Source organism: Chinchilla lanigera, unplaced genomic scaffold (assembly GCF_000276665.1).
Source record: "Chinchilla lanigera isolate Chin_1 unplaced genomic scaffold, ChiLan1.0 scaffold00010, whole genome shotgun sequence".
Classification (NCBI taxonomy): domain Eukaryota; kingdom Metazoa; phylum Chordata; class Mammalia; order Rodentia; family Chinchillidae; genus Chinchilla; species Chinchilla lanigera.
In genome coordinates this window covers 10,439,055-10,450,685 of record NW_004955411.1, presented here as the reverse complement: position 1 = coordinate 10,450,685, position 11,631 = coordinate 10,439,055, and positions in this window count along the sequence as shown.

Genomic DNA, 11,631 nt, shown 5'->3' with positions numbered 1-11,631 from the left:
AGGTAAAGCTCCTGTGGAGAGAAAAGGAGAAAGTACGGTATTTTACTGTTTTTATGGCAGCGAGCTTTCTTGAAGCCCGAATGAATAAGATTTGCAACACAGATGTCCAAGGAACTTTCAGTTTTAGAAAATAAAGAAAAACAAAATGGAGATTCCCAAAATAAGATTTCAAACAGACAGAGAGGTGTTCAGACAATTCTCTCAGGATATTGCTTTTGTTTTAGCTTTAATTAAAGTTTCAAGGTTAGTACTGCTCTTTAACTGCACTCTAATTATTCTCCCAATGTTGTCTTATGATCCCTTTAACAGGCAGGAGGAAATAGACGTTTAATTAACCAGATGTCAGTCAATAAATCTTAAGTGTTATCATCTGTATCTGAAAAGCAAATGCAAACCAGGTAAAAGGGGTCTGAATTTTAGCATTATAAGTGTCGCATAGTTTACAGTTATTATGGTAGCGATGCTCTTCAAATTAAAACCTATAAAGTTCTTTAAAACATAATGTAGAAAGGGGTTTCTGATAGGTCAGATGAGCAGTACCATTAAAGGAGAACCAAATGATTATATTCTCTTTCTGTCTGTTTACATATTGATTCATTGGCTGTAATTTATTCCTTTCTTCAAATAAAGGAGGCTGATTATAGAGTAAACTCAACAAAATTGAGAGGTGTCAGGCACTTGTAATTTTATCAACAGCCATTCCCTGATTTTTGTTCACCCTCTTTCTAGGCGAATGTCTTTCAAGAATAACTTGCTGTTCCCCAGCCTAGGAGGTTACTTCTGATGGCCCGTCGGAATGCAATTACTGGATTATGTGATATGAATATCTTTGGTTTTGTAAGAAACTGCCAAAGTGTCTTCCAAAGTGTCTTTTTCATTTCATATTTCCATCATTGGGGAGTGAGACTTTTTGTTGTTTCCATAGAGTGGTCAGATTCATTTCCCTGAGTATTTGGTGCAACCATGTCCAATTTACAGAGTTTTGGCTAAAAGGACACAGAGGTAAATCTGCTGAGAGTCCTGAGAAGTTATCAGCAAAAAAGAACAAAAGACAGAGGAGACCTGTTTAATGCCTTGAGGAGTACTTAAAGCTGAGTCAGATGTCTTGAGGCTAAGAGGGAGCCCACCTAACATAAGAGTGAGTATACTGAAGAACTGTGAATAACACAGCCAAAAATGGAGGGAACTCATTTTTTTTACAACATTGCTGGATTACTGGATTGTCCATTCATAGAACTGATCTACCTTCTAGACTTAGCTCGATGAGATGATAGTGTCCTCTCACTATATGCCACATTTGGCGATGGTTTTTCTACTTTGAAGGTAAAAACATTCCAATTAGCACAAATATCAACTCTTTTTCAGTGTTATGTTTAAGCAGTCCCCAGTCTGAAATCATTCTTAGTCTGCTCCTGTCTTCTCCAGTGGAAAGGCTCTTTTGTCTGGTTTCGGACCATCCAGGGCCTGAAATCTCATGTCCTATATGAACTCTTCCCTAAAAACTTCTTGGAGGAATTCCTTTCTTCTCAATTTAGAATAGCGCCTCTCAAACCTTAATGTTTACAGGAGTTATTAGGAGCTCTTGTAAAAACGCAGAATATGATTCAGTGGTCTGGGGTTGGGCCCGAGTTTCTGAATTTTTAAAAGTTCCTTGAGGTTACAGATGTTGCTTACCCATGAACCATCATTAGAGTAAAAAGAGCACTATTTTATATGAAAACACTGACATTTGGTACTAGATCATGTAGGATCTTGCCTGTTATTTAACTTTTATGAGTCTATGTCTTATCTTTCTAACTAGATCAGAATTTTTTTGAGGACAAAGTCATACTTTTTTTCTTCTCATTCCATGTGAGCACTCAACACAGTGCCTTACCCAATAAGTCTGTTAATAAGGGATGACTGAATAATTAAAAGAAGACAATATAACCATGTTTTTGATAAAGAGGGTTTTATTATCTCAAATATCTGCTGAATTCAATAAGCTATAAGGGCTCTGTCTTTGGTAATGGCTAAGTAGGTCTTATTCTACTAACATAGTTACAAATAACTAAAAATTCTGAATAAAGCAATATAATATAAAACTAACCACCTGAAGGCATTGAAAAGTGAACAAAAAGAGGCAACTCATGGAATGGAGTTGACACTGGAAATAATATGTAATCTGGTGATTTTTTTGCTATTTGACTCATATCAGTCAATTATGGAAAGGTGCTATTTTTTAAAAGATAAACACATCAGTATTAGTAGTAAAGGAATAGAATAAACAATAACCACAGACACTGTAAGGTGAATTGCTCTAAAAAGCCTCTGAACCCTGATATTTCAGTCCCTCTTTCTTCTCTAATCCCTGGTGACAATTATTTTTACTTTCTCCATAACTTTGCTTTTCCAGGATGTCATAGTTAGAATCATATGATACATAGCATTTCAGATTTTCTTTAATGTAGCACTATGGATTTAAGTTTCCTTTATGTCCTTTTGTATGTTTTTGTTTCCTTTTCATGTTAAATAATATTGCATTGCTTGGATGTACCTAGTTTATCCATTTACCTGATAAAAGACATCTTGGTTGCTTCCAAGTTTTGCAGTTATGAATAAAGCTCCTCTAAACATTCATTTCCAGGTTTTTATGTGGACATAAGTTTTCAACTCATTGGAACAAATGACAAGAATTATTACTGGATTGCGTGATAATAGTATGGGCAGTTTTGCAAGAAATTGCCTGTCTTTCAAAGTGGCTTTTGCATTTTGTATTCCCATTAGCAGTGAATAAGATTTCCTTTTGCTCCACATCTTGGTAGCATTTGGTATTGACGATGTTTTTTGTTTTGGCCACTCTACTGGTATATAGCCTTTCATTTTTACAATACACATCTTGGGGTATTTGGTGATAAAGACACATAGCAATATAATCTCACATAGTTCAGAAAAAGTTGTATTTATGTAGATAAGACAACAGGTATTCACCAAGTAATAGATAGTAGTAATGCATCTGCTTACTTTTACCTAACTTCATCATTTATTCTTCCTCCTAGTCTCCAACTTCTTCCTGTCTTACATCCAGAATAGTAGGGAGGGAGGAGGTATTGGTACACCTAAGTTTGGTGGAAGTAAGAGACATATGTTTCCTGTAGCTCTGACTGTAAATTTTAGACCAATAATTTTCAGCCTTGTTTATACACTAGAATCATCTGAAGAGTTAGAAAAGTTATTGATGCATGATGTTACAAAACCATGCATAGATATTCAAAGTACAACATAGAAAAATAATTTAATGTGAGTTAAAATTATATTAATATTGTTTCAGATATCGTGTTGCAACTAACATTAAGAACTAGAATTTATAGAATTTTGGCATAACATAGAAGAGTACTCACAATTATCTGAAAAGGCTCTCAAAATACTTCATTTTCCAAGGACACATCATATAAGGTGAATTTTTCTTTCAGATGTTTCAACAAAACAATATTTTGCAATATACTGACTATAAAAGAAAACATTGGAGCCAGGCTGTCTCGTTACTATTAGGCACACATTAAAGAAATTTGTAAAGTTAAACAATGCCAATATATTCACCATTTGGTGGGGGAGTATAGTTGTAAAGATTAAAATGTTTTATTTATGCCGATATATAGTGAGTGTATTGTTATTTTAGTGAATTAATAAATATTTAAATTTTTAAATTTTAACTTCTGGCACTGCTTTTGATAGAGATGGTTCATATAAGTAAAATCTTTGAAGGTCTTCAATAAGTCTCAAAGGTATACAGCATTATGCAACTATGCTGATGGATCAGTATTGACTTGAGAGGACCAGGAAAGCCTTGCCTGCATCTGACAAGGTATTTGTGGGCTGGCTAGGGATTTAAAGATTAAAGATTGGGTTTGGACACGTAAAAGGATGTTCCAAGCCGAGGGATTAATGAGAACGAAGGCCAAGAGGTGTGCAAATTTGGAGAGAATTTTAGGAACAATGGATATTCAATTTTAATTCATAGAGAAGGTGCAGAGTACCGTTTGTGTGGCAGACTCAGACTGTATGTGTAGTATTGGACAGTAAAAACCTCTGCCCTCTAGCTCAAAATTCACAGTGGTGGGAGAACTAGGTTTTGAGCAGAAAAGCAATCTGAGTATACACTGGGCCTGACCTCAACATTGTTTTCTTAGGTACTTTCTTTTTCAAGAAACCAATTTACTTAATTTGAAAATTCCTCATTTATTCTATGTGAGGACTTATATTTAATTAACTCTAATGTCATTATACTTTATTATCCAGGCAATCTTTAGCAGCAATTCCAGTTTTCTTTATATGGATCTTTTCCTTTGTGTAGATGCAGGTGAAATCCTCCAACTGATATATGAGCAAGTTATGGCCATTAAAATTAATGGGAACTGACTTTGTGCGCTGAGGGAAGGATAAAAGTCAAAAAATCAATTGACACAATGTTTCTTGTTACATTTTCATTGTAGGTTTTCTATTTCTATTATGCTTAATGAAATGTATTAGGTCCCCCTGTCTCTAAGGTTAGTGACATCAAATATGCTTCTAGGTTGTTTCATGTCTTTGGCTGTCCAAAGCAATCTCTTAAAAATGGAATTAACATCATTGCCCGTGATGTTTAGACAAGCTTAATGGTCTCCACTATAGTTCAATGGCAAAGTCTGCACAGTAAGAGAAAATGATTATGAGATTAATGAAGGAGAGGTCGCGGATCATGGATTGCTTGAGAAACATGAGTTTTAGAAATAATAAATGACATATTGTTCATTGAAAGGGTATCCCTAGTTAGAAAAATAAACAAAACCATAGTCCAAGAGATATTTGGGGTAAGAAGTGCGCTTTATTATCTCTCAAGGATGCTTTCATGGGTTTTGCGTAGTGTGTCAATAAACCTTGGTTTCATCAAAGATTGTTCATCCTCATTCTAATGAAACAAATTTTCTGGGAAGTTCCAGAACAGGACAGCAGACCTAACCCACACGTTCATGCTTCGATGACTTACTGGCTTCTGGATAAATCTGACCTCTGTTAGCCTGGCTCTAGTGCTTTTCACCTTACTCAGGAACTGCCCGGCACTTTCACTCCCATGGAGCCAGTGAATCTGGTCCTACTTTGGGTTCTTCATAATAATTTTTCCTCCCTTCTTCCAAAGGAGCACAGAGCAAGTGCCTCACCTCTCCACCAATGTCATTGTCATTATTATGCAGAGCCCTTTCACTCTTTCTGGGCCATTCTGCTTGGGGTGGCTTTGATAAGACCTTGGAGAATACTATTATAATATATAATATTTCATATGCTATTATATACTTTATATACTGCGATAATACAATTAGAATATATAATATTTCAGCATCTCAGAAGGATTCCTTGGATTGAGCTTTTGAAGTCTGAGCATTTGCTTTTGAAGAAATGAGCATAAAAAGACCTTATTCTCCTCACATGATTTTGTGCACAGCATTTTCGACTGTTAAACTCCTCCTTTTGCATGTCAATGGGCTAAAACTATGCAAGGGGCAAGCATTGCTCACTGACTACTCTTTGAGAAAAATACTATGATTATTGTATTTTTCGGGTTTTTTTTCAGTAGTAGGGATTGAACTAGGGGCTTCTTATTGAGCTACATTCCCTTTCCATCCTTACCATTTTTGACTTATTTAGAGACAGGGTCTCACTAAGTTGCAGTGTTGTCCAGGGTAGGTTTGAGTTTGCAACCCTCCTGTCTCAGCCTCCCAGAGTGCTGGGATTACAGATGTGTACCATCATGCTTGACTGTCTTTCCCTTTTTAAAGAAAAACTGAAACAGAAGCTAACATATAGTCATGAACCTGAACCCAACAGAATTTGAACCTTGTTGGATTGGCTCCCAACTTTGGCTTTTACAGTCTTCAGCCTTCATTATACTATAATAAAATGGACACTAAGAAAGCATTGCCATTTGTCATGACCCACTGTCCACAGATACCCTACAACAACGTGTATTCTCACCAGGGTTACTTCCAGTCCATCCTCTCTGGAAGCTGATAGCAATGGTTATATGGAAATATACACATGTATGTTTGTGTCTTCTATATTCAGCAACTGTCTCAGACCTTTGGGAAATAGACTTTTAAAAAATAAATGACAAGTAAGTGATGAAGAGTGACAAGCAAATTTTGCACGATCATTTTTCTTAAGATAAAGTTCACTTTAACCTTTTCAGTCTCGGGGAGGAAGTGTGGCTCGGGCTCTGCCCTAGATAGACCTCAGCAGTGACCACAGTTCTGGCCCTATAGGCTGTGTGTGTGGTCAGGCAATGACTGATTTCAGCTGCAGCAAGCTCTTCTAGAAAATAGGGCTAATCACTGGCCTACCTCAGAGGGCCACTGTGGGTTATATGAACTGCTGTGTGGTAGAATCTTAAGTGCAGTAGTTCAACAGAGGTGTGCTTTCTGTGTGGCACTACTTAATCATTTGTTTTCATCTTTAGCGAGTGTGTATCAATTATTTCAGGTTTCAGGAAAGGTCACTCATGGCTTCTTTCATTCATGTGGTACACACGGTGGTAATCATTAATACTTAGTCTTTTCCCAGCAGGAAATTTTGCTGTCGTGATTCACCAAAGGCACACACTGTATTTTCAATGAAAGCTAGGTTTAAAAAATTGACTTTTGCTCTCTGAGTCATGTTTCGGTTTTACATACTAATGCTGACATTTTATGATAGGAAAATGGAAACCATACATTATGCTTTTTTATTTCTTGCTTATTTGAGCAGTCTCTTGGTAAAGGCATTTTACTTCACAGGATCTGCCTACTTAGGTGTCACCGTGATGCTCTGAGCATAGAATGTGGGCTCCGTTGGTCCCTGGAGAGGGCTGTCAGCTATGCTTGCTGACACTAAACCCAGAACTGCCGCACAGGATGGGCTATATTTGCAAACTGCAAGCCCAGGAAAGTGCTTCACACACATTCCTATTTCCTGTCTTTAATTTTAATTCGTTTTCCCCGTTCACTGTCCAAGATTCCCTATACAGATTATAGCTCTACTGGCATAATTTGTTGCTTAGTACTTCATTTCATTTTCATGCTGTGGCTTCCCTTCCTTGGGCTTCATGAAAAGTCCTGTCAGACTCCTGTAATTTTTGGTCCATCTGTTTTTGAGAATGTGCTCTTTTTAGTAACCGTAGGAGTTACTTCTTGTGAGACAGGTCAGCTCCACTCAGTGTGCCTCTAATAGTGCGTAGACTGGAACCAGTGCCTAGAAGGGGGGCCAAGGCATTGTGTGGGCTTAGTGTTCATTTGGAGGTTCCAGGCTGACCTGAACTGTGTTGGGAGAAAAAGCACTTGGGTGAATAGATTTGGGCACAGCAGTTATCCAAGCATCGGAAGATATGAAAGTGGAAAAGGAAAGCGAAGTTTAAACACACTGTAAAGTTTCAAAGTATGAGAATGAAGAATGCCCCTTGCACACAAGATGTCCATATCGACTATGAAACAGCATGTGAAAAATATTTAGTAGTACGCAATTGGGAAGCAATCTTACTACTTTTTTCTTGCTAGATCAATTTTTGGGTTGATTGTCCACAAACAGTCAGATATCAAAAGAAAATCACATTGTGAGAAGAAACAACTAATGTAACTTATTTACAGTTCAAAGCTCTCCTAATCCCTGCACTCTCTTGTTCAGCTCTTCACAGATAAGTACAATGGATATCAGTTAGTTGCCAGTCAGTAAAAATGTCAGATCAAAATCTGGAACAGTTTTATCATAGGCTAGGGAACTGCAGGTTTTTCGATAAAACAATACCATTTTAAACATTTATAATTTTAGGGTTAGGGGCTGTTGTGATAGTGGAAATAAAAAAACAGCCACCTCAATTCTGAATATGTGGAAATACTGTGTATACAGCCTCCTTCCAGGCACAACATCTATGCTAAAGCTAGTCTGGCAGTTTTATTTTTAATGTTGCAATTGTAGTGTGAGGTAAAATTTAAAGCTACCAGTATGTCTCCTTGCTCAGGTTTTAGAGGCACAGAAATGGCCTCCTGTGTAGGTCATAAACCAGGAAATGATTAATCTTACCTTTTTAAAAGGTTTGCTTTCAGAATGTTGGGAACTTTCCACAGCTCCATTACTGCCGTGGCTGCTTTGTGGATTCTATGTGATATGCTATATTAATTTCCTCATTTACCTACAGGTTTCTGTAGCATTTGGAGTCACACCCTTTCTTGTATCTGTGGTGTTTTCCTCCTTAGTCCTACAACCACTTCTTAATAGTCATCACCATCACCATTATTTTAACTAAGTTCCTCTAAAAACTGACCTGAATCTGAGATCACACAAAAGAAAAGAATATTTTCATGTCCTAGTGTTTTAGAGATCTAGTTAAAAACCAGAGACTTTTAAGCTCAGTTTGGTCTGATTTATAAATCTTTTGGTTGTTGGCATAAAATCATGAAAATGAAAGCATTGTACTTATTTGAATTGCAAATCTAAACTTTTATTAAATGCTTATCATGTTTCTTTAAATTTAGAGATGTCAAACACTTTCTGACACTATGAGTTGGATTCTCCTTACCTCTCCACGCACATAAACACATTGTGAAAGCTGATATTTTTTCTCTCAGATGGACATCTTTGGAAAGTGTTGATGAAAAAATTTAAGATGTAAAATATGGTGACTTACTTTACAGGTAGTCTTCATGTGGGGTATATATTTTGTAAAGTAGGAGAAATAATTTTGTCTGGGACACCACACCTTGTGTGCAGGGGTAGAGGTAGGATGCAGTCTGTGATGCATCCCCCAGTGCACATTGGCAGAAGAGCTCCTTTGTCTTCTTGGTCTATCCAGAGAGGTGATGTCTTTTATTACTACAAATAACATGTCTTGGGGCTGGGGATTTAGCTCAGCGGCAAAGTGCCTGCCTGGCAAGCGCAAGGTCTTTAGTTTGGTTCCCGGTACCGGAGAAAAACAAAAAACAAAAACAAACAAACAAAAAAAACCCATGTCTTGCTTTAATGGCAGCTCTGAATAAAATGCTTTAGGAAGCAATTTTAAAACTTTTCACAAAAGCTAAAATTTGTGCCTTTTTTTTTTACCCTTTTCTGCAAATCAAAGAGCAAAGTCATTGCCAAGTAAGACAACTATGGCACATTCTCTTATGCTTTGGAAGCATAAAAGTCTTTCTATGCTCACACATACCCATACACATACACACGGCAAGAGTTAATTTGCAATATGACAGCCATATATAAAGACATACTATACTAATAGTCCAAAAGTTGGGATAATAGTCTTTCTTCTACATGTTCATACTGGAAGAAGTTGATTATAGAAATCATTTTGTAGCTATATACTTTGTAGCCTTATATATTCATGAAGTTTAGCAAATGGTTTTTCTAAATTACTATCAGAACAATGACAACTACATTTGTCTACTTGGGATGTAAACCTACAATACTTGCCATTTTAATTTGCATAGTCACTTTGTTGTTTTGATGAAAGACAATGGCCAGTAAAAAATGTTGACCTTTGGGAATTCTAGACATCAGCCTTCAGACTGTGTTACTATAATGGTTAAGACAAACTGCCAGTGTGATTGGCTTGGAGGGCCACCTAGAAGTTTAGTAAAACAAATTCTTGAGTATGTCTATGTGGGTCATGGAGGCATGGCTTCTGGTATTATGGTAGATGCTTCTTTGCCTCTTCTTCTGTCACTGTTCCCCTGCTCTGCATCTCGGCCACCACAAACTAAGTAACTTTTCTCCATCACATTTTTCCATCAGCCTTAGAGCCAGCTGACTATGGACTGAATCCTCTGAAACCATTAGCCAGTTTAAATCTCTCCTTTAAGTTGTGGGTATGAACTATTGTGCATAGAAATGAGAAAGCTAACAATGTAGAAAAATTAGATGACTACATAAACTCATCATAAAATTTATGTCCAAATTCTGAGAGTGAAGGGAAGAACTATGTTGGTTCTGCTATGGTTAATTGGGATTATCTCAGGAAAATTGGCATATAGAAGGACTCTGGCCAGATCTCAGAATATACAGTACTGAATTACTAATTCAGTATGGGCTCTAGGATATCACAGTACATATTTCACTTACTCCTTGAACATACACTGTGACGTTGCTAGTGTGTAAAAGCTTGAGTCAAAGACAGAGCATGACCTTAAGTACTTGCCATCATATTGGAGGTAAAAGACAGGTACGTTCAGGCTAATTTGGCTCCTTTAAAATGCTGCTCTAGTCAAGGTAGTCAGAGAAATCTGGAATTTTAGGATCAAGTTGCTAAATACTTTTGTTCCTGTGCTTGAACCTCTCCCTTCACTATGTTTCTAAGCCACTTTGTTCTGATTGTCTATCCTCTGGCAGGCCCTGTCTGCCTGTTGCCCACTTTGTTGCCACTTCCTGGTCTAGCTTCTGCTTGCCTCTTCCTAGCTTGTTCATCCCGTCCCTCTCCCTGTTCTTTCCTGACCATTGCTGAACAAGACTTCCCCACTTTGCTCCTTTTCTCCAATTATTCTGGAGAAATGGCAGCTAACTACTGTACATGTTTTATGGATTTCTTTTTAGCCTTTTATAGCATGAATTAATTTTATATGCATATGTACACTGATTTGTTAGTGTGTGGGAGATTGTTTATTAGTCAATTTTCTCTTCAATGATACATTTAAGGTTTTCAAACCACAGCTGCAACTCATTTTGATTTTTATTATGTATTATAATTTTACTTTAAAATTACACCATGCATGTAGAGTTCTCTCCTATTTTAGCTTATTTTTTTATGTTGTCTCTTTCTGGCAAAAGTAGTGATTCTTTTTATTGTATTCTATCCAATAGAGCAGGAAAAAAACAATAAAACAAAGCAATTAAGGAGATAAGTTATAAACCTCTCACTGAAATGATTACAGCTTGCCTCCTAAAGAATATTTTTCAATCTATTTCCATGAGACTTCTACATTAATTAGATAATCATAATTTATTTCTTAGCATAGACCATTTGCAAGTCAAAAATTATAATTAAAGGAAATATAGTTAATTACAAAAGGCCCAATATGAAATCCAGTGGTGACTAATTCTATATTGCCACAAAGGAGTCAGATATTTGACTTTATTCTTTGGTCTGGTCAATAAAAACAGTTAAACTCAATAATTTAGACCCTTTACAGAGAGTGCTCAGAATATCTCCAGTCTATTTATGCACATTCAATTCTAAAGGTTCTGGGCTTTAAAGTAGGCAATAGAATTAGTATTCAGGGAAATATGAAATGTTGAACATTTAGCAATAAATTTCTTCCGTGTTTATTGTATGTCCAGCAGCAAAGAGTGCTGGGGTTTTAGAGGCAAGTGAAAAAGACCCTATCTTAGTTACTTTTCTCTCATTGCAGAAACAAAATACCAGACACCCAAAGTTTAAGGGGAAAAGTTTATTTAGCTCACAGTTTGTAGAGGTTTCAGTCCATAATTGGTCGACTCTAAGGTAAGGTGGCACAGCAGAGGAGCATCTGTTTGTGGTGGTGGAAGACAGCAAAGCAACAAGAGAGGGAAGCAGACAAGACTTTCTTATATATATGCAGGCTACCTGCTGTAAGGCAGGTGTAACACTCACACCCTTAATCTTAGTCAGAACTATGCCAAACC